The sequence below is a fragment of the Camelus ferus genome, chromosome 1 (genome assembly GCF_009834535.1).
Source record: "Camelus ferus isolate YT-003-E chromosome 1, BCGSAC_Cfer_1.0, whole genome shotgun sequence".
NCBI classification, from domain to species: domain Eukaryota; kingdom Metazoa; phylum Chordata; class Mammalia; order Artiodactyla; family Camelidae; genus Camelus; species Camelus ferus.
Window position 1 is genome coordinate 107,362,582 of NC_045696.1, and position 15,601 is coordinate 107,378,182.

Genomic DNA, 15,601 nt, shown 5'->3' on the forward strand with positions numbered 1-15,601 from the left:
CCACATAGGTGAGGGGTGCCTGTGTGAGCGCCAAGGGCCGGTTGTTGGGGTGTTTTATAAGGTAGATTGCAAGGTGCCTGATGGGCTTGTGCGCAAGTCTCTAATTAGTTGTAGGTGAGGTTTAAGAGGTTTAGGGTTCCTGAAGGGTGGTGGAGTCTATGACTCTGATAAGGTGGGTTGAAACAAGCTAGCCAGAGCTACTGTGAGATTAGGCATTCCCTAAGGCTATTAGTTTGTTGAGGAAAATACACCCAGTAAAGAATGTGCTTTAGCCCAGGAATAGGGATCGTTGGACGTGGAAGGACGTCAGTTGGCCCAACAGGGAGTAGTAGCACTGAAATTTAAAAAATGACAATGGAAACTGTTGAAAAACAAGCCAATGGCTAAAATGTTGAAGATATAAGACCCTAAGTAGTGGTGGAAGGAAGAAATGAGAAGGGATAGCATTTGCAGTCCAGGGAGAAGAACCAGCTTTGGAGAGTAGGGGATTAATTTGGTGAGAATGTTAGAGGTCATGAACAGGGTGTGGCTACATATATTTTAAGATGGAGAGAATACCAAACCGAAATTAGAATCCCATAGCTTTGATCCCTGGAAACTATATGATTTTATCTACTAATATGGATTGGGAGTGGCAACTTAACAAAGAAAACTAGAAATAGTCCTTGTGGAGAAGATGAGGGGAAGTCAATCAAACAGGGGTAAAAAAATTATAAGTGGGAGTCCAGTCACGAATTCATTCCTGGCCAGATAAGTTGTGACTTCCTCCAGTGAAAACCCACACTTTGTGACCCGTGGGAGAGAAAGCAGGAAAAGGGATAACCTACTGGGGACGGGCCCTTAAGACTATAGAGTTGAGCGATTCTAAGGCAATACTGAAATAGAGCTGGCTATGGCAACAGAGAATTTAGTCATAAATGGGGCTGATGACCTGGGAGATTAAGGATTCACTTTTGTATTGAAAAGTTGCGAATGGGTGAAAGGTAGGAGCCACGGCCAGGAGTGGCGGGTGGAGACTAAGTAGGAAGAGGAGACATTCAAAGGCATATTTTGCTCTGGGTCTCACGTTAGTCAATTGTCTTCCTTTTGGAAGCTACTGACATTTAGAGCTACTGACAGTAGTCCTAGGCTGTGGGAGGAGAAAGCTGATTCCAAAGCTGAGGCTGTATTTTCCCAGTCTAGCTGCATTCTTTTCTCACTAACTAGCCAATGCTGCCGCCTTATGCAAAGCCGGCACCACGGAGAGGATCTGCTTTACAGAAGCAGGGACGACGCCAATCGGCCTGGGGCGGGCACTGTTGCATCTAGATCGGCGGCGAGGGAGGTCCCAAACAGTTCTCGAAACCTTTTCACCCTCGCCCGGGAAAGAGCCTCGTCAACAGTCAACAATAAATCGCTAATACAATGCTAAGCTCTGAGGCCCTCATTAAACCCAGGAGAGGCGGGAGCATGGCTTTGCGCCGCCACCCCCTCGCGTTTCCGCAGAGCGCCTCCAGGGCGGAGGATGGAGGCAACCGTAGCCAGGCGGAGCTGCGAGGAAGCGCCAGTCCCGCGGCCTGGGGAGGGGCTTCGGCGAAGGGGCCGGGGGCGGGTTTCCCTCCCAGGTCTCGGAAAAGCTCCAAAAATGGCGGGCGGTAACTCGACTAGCCGGGCGCGCAGGCGCCACCGTTGCCATCCTTCCGCCCGCCTCAGACGGTCCACGAACCGTCCACAGCGCCCTCACCAAGAGGTATGCGGCGCTCGCGATTGGCTGAGCCGGGCCAGCGCTCCGTGCTGGGGCCGGGCCGCCACGCAGCGGCCACGTTTCCCGCCCCGCTGGTGCGCGTGCGCGCAATCCCCACAGGAAAGCGTTTGCGCGCGTCCCCGCCACGGCCCCCAGCTCGCGCCTCAGCTCCCTCCCCTTTCCGGGCAGGCCCGTCCCGTCAGCGAGGTAGTAAGCGCCGCGGCCAGCAGAGGGCGGTCGGGACCCAAGTCTGCAGCGGCGCCATTGGCGTGTGGAAAATGCCACCAGATGGCGGGTTAGGATTGCAGCTCCGTTGAAGGCGCGGCCCCCGCTCCCGAACCCCCGGCGACCACCCCGTAACAACCCCCCCACATCGGGAATAACACACCGGAGACTTTTGGGGGGAAACTAGGTCGACGGCCGGCGGCGCCCGGATGGGCAGCTGAGGTGAGTGCGGGCGGCGGCGACGGCGGCGGGGGGCGGGAAAGAGGGGGAATGCGGCGGCCGCGGCGCGGGGGCTGGAAGCGCCGATCCAAGATGGAGGCTGGGAGAGAGCGAGAGAGCGCGAGCGGGGAGCGGGCGGGCCGGACGCGGGCCCCGCGCGGGGGAGGGAGGCCGCGCGGGCCTTTGCGGGGCGCGGCGGTCTCCCGCCGTCCGGGCGCCGTGGGGGATGGCTGTGGGCGCGGTGAGCACCCCGGAGCCCTCGTCGCTCCCTACCCCTCCCGCGGGCCCCGAAAATTGTGCCCCCGCCCGCTCGGGCACTACGGCGACGGGCGCGGAAGCCTTTGTGGCGCGCTCGGGCCCGCCGCCAAGCCCGCCCTCCGCCCCCCCGCCCGGACTCTCGGGACTCGCCCGCGCCCGGCGGGGCCCTGCCGAGGCGGGCTGGTGAGAATGCCGCCCGCCGCCCTGCGTTTCTGCGGTGTTTTAGCGGCAGAGTCGTCACATGACAACGAGCTCGCTTCGGCGGAGGGGCCTGGGGGTCGCTCGGCGTGGCGGCCGGCCCAGGCCTCTTGTCGTTGGGGTGGAGCAGGGGGCTGGCTCCTGGGGGCAGAGGGGACGTCGAAGCTGGGCTTTCCCGCTATCTGCCCTCCCCGCCCCCGACGGAGGCCTCCTTGTGAAACGTGTCCAGGCCGGAGCACTGCCCCGCTAGTTTGTCAATCCCCCGGGAGACGAGGCCAATAAAAGTTGTTTTCCCTCCTTTCTCGGGGTGGGGGCGGGTGAAGAGCTGGGAAACTGGAGTGCCTGGAGTTGGACCTGGGCCTTGATTGGAGAGTCCGAACTGGGTGCATCTTGTGTGCTGTAGGGACTAAGAAATTTTCAGGTCTTAGGATTGTCATGTCACCCCTTCTATCCACATTTGAAATGTTACCGATTCTCTTCACATTGCAGAGAATCGTGCCCCGGGCGTATAAATCATGGGTTGGTTTTGGACGCTTATAGACTGAAAACAGTGCTGTTTGTATGTAACGATAGTGAATATTTGCTGTTAAAGTTGATGTTAGGATGATGAAAATAGTTTATTCCTTCCTGTGGTTGTGACTGGAAAGGACTTTATTTTGCATCTCTTAACAGTGTTTGTGAAAGTATTTGAATTCACATAAAGAAAGTTGTGTGATTTGTAACTTAATGTGTTATTTAACTCCACCTTTTAGTTTCTGTGCGTTTTTTTTGTAAAGAAGATTGCAAATTCTGTTGGTGAAGCACTTAGGGAAATATACACAACAGTGAAAATAAAAACAACTTGTGTACTGTATTATATATTGTTCCATGTTCTCCTATTTATAATGTACGAAGAATTCCGACTAAAAAAATTTGCCCAAGAGGGGAAACAGTGAAAGATTCGGAAAGATTGTTTACTTGTTTTTGATCTTTGAGAATAGTTGTAACACAAATGTCTGCCATCTAAATAAAGTTCCAGAAAACCGACAAGTGTTTTGTAAAATTTTGTTTACATTTTAAAATGTACATTATATTTATTCAAATGGTCTACCAGTGGTCAGTTTTACAACCAAACTACTTTTGATTGGAAATTTCTCAGTATCTACTTCAGTTTTGATGTCCTGACAAAGCTCTTGAGGGAGTATTTATATAAATATGAAATATGAAAAATGCTTATGCTACTAGGATTGCTTCCTTTGAAGACAGTAATACAAGTACTGTTGATTTGAATGGCTCTTTTAAAGCCTTAAGGGGGCTGTGGTATGGGGGAGAGAGAGCCTTGGACTGAAGTTCCCTTAAACATTCCCTAGATTTGTGATCTTTGGGATGTCACTCTTCCAACCTTACTTTGCTCATCACTGAAATGAAGGTAATAAATTATATGATAGTTGTATAATAAGATTTGTGTCAAAAAGCCTTCTTAATTATTAAAACTTTAAAAATGTATGCAAGTTTATACAGTTTTAATCTTTTTTCCTTGATTCTGGATCTGCATATCTTCATAATCAGTGCTATGAGGAGATGTAATGCATCTAGAAGAAAAGATTTCTCTTCCTCCTTTTTTCCCTTGTCTGCTTTGTCCTGTATTGAAAGAATGTTAGTTTTCTTTTGATGTATAGTGAAGTACCACAAATTTAGTAGCTTAAACAACACCTATTTACTACCTCATAGTTTTTCTTTTTTTAAACTCAGCAAATATTCATATTAAGTACCTGATAGATACAATGCTAGGCATAGATCTTACCTTGAAGTAAAGGGAATAAAAATGCTATTGGTTATATTCAACAAACTCCAGGTAAAGGAAAAAGTGGTAGAGGACTGAAAATTGGTGAATACTTCCTCTATTCACAGTTTCTATAGGTCAGAAATCTAAGTACTTCATAGCTGAGCTGTTTGTTCAGCATTTTACCAGGCTAAAATCAAGATATTAGCTGTGGCTGCAATTCTCATCTGAGGCCAGGGTCTTTTTTCATGCTGATTACTTGTTGGCAGAATTTCCTTGTGGCTGTATGACTGAAGTTGCCATCTTCTTGCTAGCTGTTGGCCAGGGACCTTTCTCAGTTGTATACCATGTGTCCACATCATGGCTTCTTGCTTTCATCCAGGGAAGCAGGAGTCAGTTGCTCTGGTTTCCTCTGTCTCTGACCTCTGGACTTCCTTTTAAGATCCCTTTATAAAGCTGATCTGATAAGGTCAGACCCATTCAGGATGGTTTCCTTTTTAGTGAACTCAGCTGATTAGGGACCTTAAATACCTATGTAAATTCTATTTATTATATAAAAATCACAGGAGTGATATCCCATTATACTTAGAGGTCTTTCCCACACTCAAGGGAAGGGGAATATATGATGGTGTAGGTCATTGAGGGTTAAAATTTAGCCTGCCATGGGGAACAAAGTATCTTTACATTTGCTGTTTTAGAATTTGAATGTACAAGGAGAGTGCACAGGCAGAGCACTAACCCCACTTGGTAAGTTTACTCATACTTGTTTTGTCTTTTCTTCACACTTTTTCCTTTTCATATTTCCTTGTACCTCAGTTGAAGTGCCTCCATCTATAAAAACATTTTATTGTGTTTAGAGGAAATTAAAAATAAAAAGTAAAAATAAAATTTAAGTAAAAAGAAGAAAGACAGTAGAGATTATGTAATTTTCATTGTTTGATACCTGTTGTTTTGCTCATTTTAGAGATGAGATTGACTCTCCGGGGAGTTAAGGAATTTAAATGTTTAAGATCACACGCCTGTTTAAGTGGCAGGTAGATTCATTAGCTTATTGCACCAGACAGTTGCTGTGGTGTGATTGGTTCAGCAACTTTGAGGAGGGAATTCTTATGAAAAAGAATAGTTATTTAAAATAGAGTAGGGGTATTATTGGTGGACAGAGAGGGTAGCAGAAATTTGGTCATGATATATAGGAGATTTAACCTTCCAAAGCAAAATATTTTTGAGGGGAGGCGATTAGGACAGTTTTAGTTAAGAATAACAAGATTTAGTGGGGGAGGGCATAGCTCAAGTGGTAGAGCGCATGCTTAGCATACATGAGGTCCTGGGTTCAATCCCCAGTACCTCCATCAAATAAACAAATAAATCTTATTACCTCCCCTCCAAAACAAAAACAAAACCCAACAACCAAGATTTAAAAAAAGAATATAAGCAGGAAGTAAAATTGTTTGGAAGATACAGCTTCATTTCTTAATAGGTGATATAGTAAGGGCTTAGTAACTATTAGCCTAATTAAAATATGAATCTCTAGAATTTAGATGGTTCTTGCTACTGTGACACTCTGTAGGAAAAGTATAAAGCAGAGACTTAAGAGGATGCTCTTGCATAAGCCCAAGAGAGATGATTCTTAAGGTGGGATAGGGCTAATTAGGGTGTGTCTACAGAGAAGGAGGGATCAACTTTTTGTCATTTTGATAGTCAGGGGGGTAGCATCCCAGTTTCCTATCTTTCAGTGATGAGAGAAACCTTGTTTTATTGAGAAATGTGATTCTTTTTAAGTGAGCTTTGAGTAGGTCATAGTTAGACCAGTTGGTTTACAGAATCTTTTCTCTATACACTAATTCATCCCTTATTGCTTCTATCAGATTTCTTCATCCTTTTCTAGTTCTGTGTTCTTGCCAGTTAGTGTTTGAAGGAAAGCTCAAGTCCTACCTTCCTTTTGGGGGGGGGGGTAATTAGGTTTTTATTTATTTATTTTTAATGGAGGTACTGGGGTTTGAACCAAGGACTTTGTGCATGCTAGGCATGCACTCTACCATTGAGCTGTACCCTCCCCTACAAATCCTACTTTACATTCCTTTGTGTTGTGGGCCTAAATGATGTACCAGTTAGTTTTGCCAAATGTCTCTAAGTAGTTTTGCTTTGATTAAACAGTTGTAGTGATGGCTTTTAACTTGCTAGAAGCTCACAGTTACAAAAACATTTTATATTGTGACCCAGTACAAACATGCACACAGTGGAAATAAAAGTTTCAAGAAGTAACATTTAATCTTTATGTAGTACTTGCTGATATTTTTACTTTATTATATTTTTTAAGATTAAGAATACTGGTTGCAACTCACTTATGTGATATCATGACTTGCAGCAACCCACAGTTGGAAAAGCACTGAATTATAATCTCTTTCGTTATTTGGAGAGTGCAAAGTAAAACCATAAGAAGAAACTATTTCACTTACATCAGATTGCAGGTATTAAAAATTATGATAGTATCAAGCATTGATGAGAATATGGAGAAATTAGACTCCAGCTTTTGGCATGAGTGTAAATTGACATAATCATTTTGCAGAAGAATGTTTTATCTAGTAAATTGAAGAATACATGCACCTTAAACCTAGCAGTTATTCTTCTGTCTTTATATTACTGATGGGAAAAATTATTGTATGTTGGGATACATGAACAAAAATGTTCTCAGTGGCCTTGTTTGCAGTAGGCAAAATTTAGAAACAAAGTGTTCATCATTCTACCACTGGCTTTCAAAAATCAGTGGTTTTAAAATGTTAAAATAATTTGTTTTAATGTTAATATAATTTTAATACTTAGGATAACCTCATTGGTCATAGTGTATTATCCATTTTAGAATTTGGGGATATTTCTTCGTGAAGGATATTGCTTTGTAATTTTCTTTGGTTGTAATGTCTTTGGCAGGTTTCAGTATTAGGATTACAAAGGCCTCATAAAATAAGCCTAGATGTTCCCCCTGCTTACTGAAAGGCTTTGTGTGATACTGATATTCTTCCTTGACTGATAGAATTCATTAGTGATACCGTCTGGACTTTTTTTTTTTTTTTTTTTTTTTTAAGTGGGAAGACTTGGTAAATTCAAATTCATGTTTTTTTTTTAACTAGACAGAGGGATGCTCAGATTTTGTTTCATCTTATGTCAGTTTTGTTGTATTTTTAAAGAAATTTGTTGACCTAAGTTCTCCTTTGTTATCCTTCAAAAGTCTGTAGGGTTTGTAGTGATATCTCTTGATTTATGGTGGTATTAATATGTTCTTTTTTTTTTTCTTGACGAGTCTTATTCTTGGTTTATCAATTTGTTTATTTTTTTCAAAATAACGTTGCTAATTTTCTCCGTTCTTTTTTTCTCCCTTATTTGCTTCTGTTCTTTATAATTTTCTTTCTCTCATGTATTTTGTTTTTCTTTTTCTAGTTTCTTAAAGTGTGGTCATAGATTTCAGACATTTCTTGTTTTCTAATAAAAGCATGCAGAGTTACAGATTCTCCTCTAAGCACTCTGCAGCATCCCACAAATTTTGATATTTTTATTATTTAGTTTGAAATAGTTTCTAACTTGCTTTGTGATTTCTTCCTTGACCCATGGATTACTTAAAAGTGTTTTGTTTAATTTTCAAATATTTGGGACTATTTTAGACATCTTGTTATTGACTTCTAATTTAATTTCATTTTGAGATCAGAGAATATATTCTGTATGACTTTAATCTTTTAAAATTTATCAATAAAACGAGGCTTGTTTTATGGTTCATGTGGTCTGTTTTGGTAAATGTATCTATGCAGTTGTCAAGTGTATTCTGTAAATATCAATTAGATTAAGATGTTTTGGTAGCATTTTTAAAATCGTTTACGTCTTTACTGGTTTTTTATTTTTGCGAGGTTTTTTTGGTCTACTTCTATCAGTTGTTGAGAGGGATGTTAAAATATCTAGCTGTGACTGGAATTATCTATTTCTCCCTTAATTCTGTTAATTTTTGCCTTATTTATTTCATAACTCTGTGGACACTCTGGTAATAGTCTCAATCTTAAAATCTACTTTTAAAAAAATTAATATAGCCACTCCAACTTTCTTGAGTTTACTGTTTCAGTAGTATACCTTCTTCTGTCCATTTACTAAAACTCTTTTTCTTTATATTTGAAATGTGCCTCTTGAAGGTAACTTATTTTGAGTTTTGCTTTTTTATTCTTTCCGACAGTATGAAAGTGGAATCTCTCACTTACAATAAATGTTGATTATGTGCTAATGCCTGTTAAGAACTGTGAAAGTTCCGAGATTTTACCCTACTTTCAGGCTGACAAGGTAACCTGCCACAGTTTAATTAGAGTCATGAGTCTCCACGGTCAGAGATGAAGAACAGTGCCTAACAGCAATAGAAGTAGCCAGAGTGTCAATATTTGTATCAGATCTTGAACCCCCATTACTTCACCCTAGTGTAAAGATGTGACACTTTTGCACATGCAGTGGGTGTGTTAGAGAAGAGGACTCCCAAGCTTAGAGGAACTCATGTCGTTATAATGGGTTATAACTGTGCCTTGCATTTTCTCTGAGGGAGATGCTATTACTCTTTTCCAAGATTGTTCACTATACAAATATACTTGAAAAGATTGAATCAAAGGAACTTGGTGCTTCTGTTTTTAAGATGTGCAGAAAAGCAAGAGACCCATGGAGAACTGTCTTTCAAAACTGCTCAGTGAATTTTCTCAGTTTCCCCTATGTTATTAGTTTAGGTTTTTCTTCTATTTTTTATGTTGCCCCAATCTAGCTATCCAACTCTGTCTCTGCACTGTACTTTTCTATGGGCTTTATACTGTCACCAAATTGATTACATACTTGTATCCTCTCCCGCCCCCACCATGTCTATGTTCTGGTATATAATGTGTGTGAAAGAAATACTCAGTGAATGTTTACTGTGTGTCAGTAAGCATTTTATAATAACTCTGTAAAGAAATTATTATTATATTGATACTATCTGTTTTACAGTTTAGGTTAAACTTATTTAATCGTAAATTAAATTAGTTAAGTTTATTAGATTTGATTCAAACTCCCAAGTTTGTGATGTGGGAGGAGCACATTGTAGAGAAGCTTTTGGAGTATTCTATTTCTTGATTTTAATAGTAGATACATGGAGTGGTCACTTCATAATTCTTTAGACTATTACCTAGATTTTTACGTATTATGCTGTATTATTGATGTAGTTCACAAAGAAAGGAAAAACAGAAAAGCAGATAAGCATGGAGCAGTAGGACCTGTCTGTGTAAAATCTTTCTAACTTCAGCCAACATTTATCACCCTGTTTGTATTTTCATTTATTGCAAATGCCTTATTGCATTTATTGTTAGCACCATAAGATTTGGTAAGTGTTGGTATTCATAAGGCACAGTATTTTGTGGACTAATTGTTCCAAGGCCACACAAGTAATAAATGAGCCAGGATTTACACCTAGGCTTACTTTCAGAACCCAGAATCTCAGTCTCTTAAAAGGGCATTTTTCTCTCAGTCCTTATTTCTGCTTGTTGAAATCCTCTGCATTTTGAAGTTTATTTTGCAGAGATTTGGTTTTCTTTTCTTTTCCACCATTTAACAGTTATTTAGTCTTGGGTAGAACACTTTGTTTCTAGAGGCCTCAGTTGTCACATCTCTATGATGGGAATCCAGTTAAGATTCTTTCAACAAATATTTATGTGAGTGCCTACTTCACGACTAGCAGAGAGTATGTAGAGTTGTTAAATACATAGGCTTTGCTTTCAACAACTTCTGTTCTATTGGGAGAGATTAAAAACCAAAACCCCAGAGCAACAAAACAAACAGGGATAATACATGAAGTGTTGTGGAGAGTGTTAGGTTCAAGATACTTTGGAAACATAAAGTGCGAAGGTAAAAGGACATGCCCTTCTCCTTGTCAGGTTCCCCCCAAATAATAGATCCTTTTTATGTGTCAGGAAATTACAAACATTGAGTCAGAAGAGTTTTTCATGGTAGTCCCTTTTTTTTCTAATTGAGATAACAATAATTAAGCATTACTTGTACTGTTTTTAGGCTCTCTGATGAGATTTCTCTTCATAATTGTTGAGTTGGTTTAAAGGTTCAGGTAGAGGTTTGAGACACTATTACTGTCTCCTCAGTCTTAGAGAGGCAAGAAAAAAGTGTCTTATGCGTAGTCTAGCATGAATATGTTTGACCTGATTGTCTCTTTTGAGGTACTTGATTCCCTCTGCTGTCCTAAAGCTTAGTTGATCTGACTACATCAGGTTACAATGTTTTTTCTTACCTCATTTAGACTTCAAGAGGTAGTTTTCCTCTATTCTCTAGCAGAAATGGTACAGAGTAGCATATGTACAGAAATCCTTGTGACATAGTGCAAGATATAAAAGCTAAAGAACATCTTAGGCTGTGTTTTACTCTATGGTTAAAGCCTAAATTAATTTTTGGAAAGAAAATGCTTTACTCTGTACCTTATACTGTTAGGAATAGTTAGAAAGTTTGTATGTTCACAGATGAAGGAAGCACAATCAATCACATGATAAATGGCTAAGAAGGCCATTGTCTATTGTCCAAGAGAGTTCCTGGCACCCGAGTCACACTGCCTGTGTCATATTCTGACTCATCCCCTTCCTAGGTACGTAAATTAGGCAAATTCTTTAACCTCTAAATCTCAGTTTTCTCATTTGTAAAATGGGAATAATAAAAGCACGCCTTATAGGTTGCTGTAGAGGTTAAAAAGTTAGCTTTTCACTATTAGACTATATTGTATTGTGTATAAATCCAAAGGACATTAATCTTAATTGTAAAAGGTGAATAAAATAGTCCAGGTAAATCATGAGATTGCTTCCCAGAAGCAGAGAATTTTAATTAATTGGTTCTTAGCAAATAGAGCTAGCAGGTTCTTATCAGCACATAGAGCTAGTTTAATAATAAACTCTAGTAATGAGAGTGGTTAGAGGATAAGGTACTCTGGTTAACTGAGAGATGACGGTTATAACCAGATTTTTCTCCTTATTGCTAAACATATTTTTAAAAAATTAGGCTCTTTCTTTCTTCAGAAAGTACTATATCCTGGAAAGGCATTATAATGCTTTCTTGGTAATTGAGAAATTTTGATGACTCTATCAGGGTTTTTAATTTAAGAATATTAGTTTTGCATGTATAATTTTGTAAACAGACTAGAAATGAACCTTTACCAAGAGCAAAACATCTTGAAAGTTACCTCTTTGAATAAGTTCTTAACCAAAATACAATGGTAGATGGCTGATTTTCCTCTAATAAAAATGGGGTACAGGGAACAAAACCCTGGTTAATCTGAGTTTTTAAAAAAGTTATGGATGTCTAATATTTTATTTTATGAATGTAAAAGGAGCATGATGTAGGAGAGAGAAAATGAGTGTAGGGCCAGAGACCTGAGTTTTAATTACAGCTTACTACTAACTAGCTGTGTGTCTTTGAGTCATTACTTCTCTGAGCCTCAGTTTCTGTACTATAAAATTGATGTCTCGAGCTAGTTTCCAAGATTCCTGTAAAATTTATAGTCCCTGTTGAAATCATCAGTAAATCAACTCTGAATCAGGTAATGCAAAGTTTTTGATTTGGAAATCTTTAGTTTTGAAAAAACTAAATGTGTTTGTTATCAGTAGACTCCTTTGTCTTCTTATCTCCCAACTGGTTGTTAATTTGTGCTTTCCCCTAGCTGTTAAGTGTACAGACCAAAATACATTAATATTTAGATAGTATTTATAGTTTTTGGTTCCAGCTATGGGTGTGTGTTGGCTTCTTTATTTGGTGAGAAAAAGATAGACTAGCAGGTGTCTTCATATAATTTTATTCATTGTGTATCATTCAGACATTTATTGAACGTCTACAGTGAGCCATACACTGTGAATATAAAGACATGAAAGCACAGTTCTTGTCTTCCTGATGTACAGAAAAGGCAATTCAGGACTCAACCTAGGTGTGATAACCTTCTCCAGAAATCCTTTCCTGTAGCCTTATTGCTCTTCCCTCCCTCTCTCTCTCCCTTTCTCAAATCCAGAGTTGCTCTTTCTTTTTGTTTTAGTGGTATCCTGCATCAGGGCTGCCATGGCAGGTTATGGGATTGGTGCTCTGCATAAAGGTGCCCTGGCCAAATCCGGATTTTATTCTGCTTGACAAATTGTCCATTTGCTTTTTTACCTTTTTCCAGTTCATCTTCCCAGAGGAGGCCTTTTCTCCCAATTCTTACAAAAGAATCTGTATATGGTAGCAGATATCTACACTGTGCATTGGTGTACATTAATAACATTCTGTAGTGTGTTTTTTTGGCAGCCAAAATTTTTATAGTAGGTAATAAATGCCTTGAGGTGGTTTGTTTAAGTGAGCAAATGGTTTATGAAGGCAAATTCTTCTGTAAATTTTAAGAAAGGTAAAAGTTACCCAGGCAAGGGTGGTTTGGAGATGGGAGTGGCATTCCATGTGAATATAGAGGGACAGTGTTGTGATCTGGTGTTGGCCAGTGATTCTTAAATTGTGTTCCCTGCACCAGCAGTATCAGTATTACCTGGGAACTTGTTAGAAATGCACGTTCTTGGGCCTCACCCCCGTCCAGCTGAATCAGGAATTCTGGAGATAGAGACCAGCAATTGTGTTTTTATAGGTCCTTCTAGTGATTCTGATGCAGGCTGAAGTTGAAGAGCCACTGCCATAGCCCACTTCCTGAGGAAGCGTTAGTTGAGTTTGTTTTAAGAGCACGGGGTTACCTATAGAGGAGTGATTAAAATATAAGAGCTGTAAGCAGTGACCAGAGTGCCTAGTGTACCAAACTAGAGTTTGAATTTTGTCCTTATACCAGTGACTGCACAATAGAATCACCTGGGAGCTTTAAAAATGTACCACAGAATGGTTGGGATACACCCCAGAGCAACTGACTTCAAATCTTTGACTTTCTGATGCACAGAGGGTTGTGAAGTAGATAACTAACAGAACTTGGTTACTGATTGTAATAGTATACGCATTTATTGAGAATGTGTCAAATACTGTGTCGAGTAGCATGATTATTAAATAACACAGCAATCTTAGATGTAAGTATTACATTTCACAGATGAGGTAGAGAGATTAAGCACCTTTTCCCAATATTACCTAGCTGGGAAGTGGTAGGTTTGATTCCAGGTTTTTGTAACTCTAAAGTCTAACCTCTTAAGCAATTTTTTTTTTGAAGTGAGGTTCCCAAACCTTAGATAGGAGAATAGTCATATTTTAATTTTCACTAGCCTCTAAGTGAGATTTAGCATCTTCTTCAGTTTTAAATGTAGGCAACAAGTCAAACAGTGGTGTGAGCAATACTGTGACTTTGGTACCAATAGAAATCAAATATTTTCATATTAAATTACAGATGTTGCAGATAATCTCAAAGTATCTTTTATCCTAATCAGTACTTTAAAATATGGGTAATTGTTAGATCCACTTCTGGGTCTTTTATTTACTGTTAAAGAAGTACATATAATACTGTATCACAAACTTACTTTTCTCATATGTTGATAATTATATTTGAACATGATTAATAATAATTTTCTTTTCTAAGCATGGTACCCCTTGCTGAGAGAGAGCGTTTAGTAGGGTAAGGTAGACAGAGAATAAAAAATCCATTTTTTTTTTTGGTTATCTCTATATGGTAGAATAGAGATTCTTATAAAAGACAGTGTCTTTTTGTCCCTACTTCTCCTTTATTTGACTAGTTTAATAAGACAGAAACCCAAGTTCTTCATTATGTGTCAAAGTTATTAGATTAAAAACTACTTTGGATTTGAGTACTTTTTTCTAAGCACTTCCTAAGATGATATGCACTATCTCATCAGACATTCTAACTATCCCTGTAGTCTGATTCAGTGCTGTTTAATAGAACTTTCTGCAGTGATGGAAATGTTTTGTATATGTGCCATCTGGCATGGCAGCTATTAAATAGAATCATGCAAAGAAATAAAATAACAATAACAGCAATGTAATAACGTTAATAGCTAACAACACTTCCTATATACCAGGCACTATTTAAGCATTTTACATATATTAACTTTCATAATCCTTAATAACAACCGCATGAGGTGGGCACTATTGTTAAGTCTCAGTTTGCAGATGAGGAAACTGAGGCACAGAGAAGTTAAGTGATTTTCCAAAGTTCACATAGCTAGTTATTAGCAGAACTGGGTGGCATTCAGATTCTGGCAGTTTGGCTTCCTTTATGTTCCCGTTATAATATAGTCCTTTATCACTTTCCTCAAACCCCCAAATGCATATACAGAATGCTATCAGAAACAGTACATAAAAAGGAATTTAAGATAAATTATTTTGTTTTAATTACTAGGTAAAAGTTGTACAGTATAGGACTCAATTGACTAGTTTATTTCCTGTAAGTAAACTTGTATTAGATGTATTAGGTATTTTTAGTAACCAGTATTGATTTTGTTAAACAGCAATTTATATTTTCCCCAAGTTTAATTTAAAGCTAGCTTCAGAAATTGAATATTCATATGGTTATTTTGTTTACTGAAACTAATAGAAATATAATTCTGAAGTCATTTTATGATGAATTGGCTTTAGTTAATGGATATTTAGCTTCCTTAGTCAGCATACATATATGAAAAACTAACCTATGTTATACCTGGCGTAGTATGTTATGATGCTTCTGGAGGCCATAAGGGGAGAAGTATCTCTTAGGTACAAAATTCTGTTATTACCATATTCAGGGTGAGCTGGTGGCAGAATATTAAAAGGGGCGAGAGAACTGTCATTTTTTCCGTTGTCTGTATAGTCATTGTGGTTGGTGCTTTACATACAAAGTTATTTATTGAATATAAGCTGTTTATAACACTCTCCCAGTGCTTTAGATTTATTACATATGTCATTTAATCTGCAGCTAATGCTTTAGAAAACATGTTGATGGCAAAGATAGTTTACAGATGAGGGCTTTGTTAGGCTCTTCCTCTCCCCTCCACTCTCCTCTCTCCACTTCAGGGAGATGATTATAAATATAGGTGGGGAATGAGAAGGGAGTGGTGCTAAGGTTATTATTTATCTAGTACTTAAGGTTCTTCAGTTATAAATATGTTCATTTCATTTTGGCTAGTTGCTGAAAGTAAGGCAAGCAAGGTATTTGTCCTCATGTGAGAGGCAAGTCAATAATCAGGTAAACAAAATAACCATAAACTGTGATAAAAGCTATAAAGAGAATAAATGAGGTA

At 39.4% G+C, this 15,601-nt stretch overlaps 1 protein-coding gene across 1 annotated transcript in view; it reads left to right on the forward strand.

Moving 5' to 3' along the window:
- Positions 1 to 1,993: 1,993 nt before the first annotated feature.
- The window catches only part of STAG1 (stromal antigen 1), a 327,021-nt gene continuing 313,413 nt past the window's right edge, over positions 1,994 to 15,601 (forward strand). The window contains exon 1 of the mRNA XM_032487978.1: positions 1,994 to 2,170. The gene's annotated coding sequence lies outside the window, so the exon portion shown is untranslated. The remainder of the gene's footprint in view (positions 2,171 to 15,601) is intronic.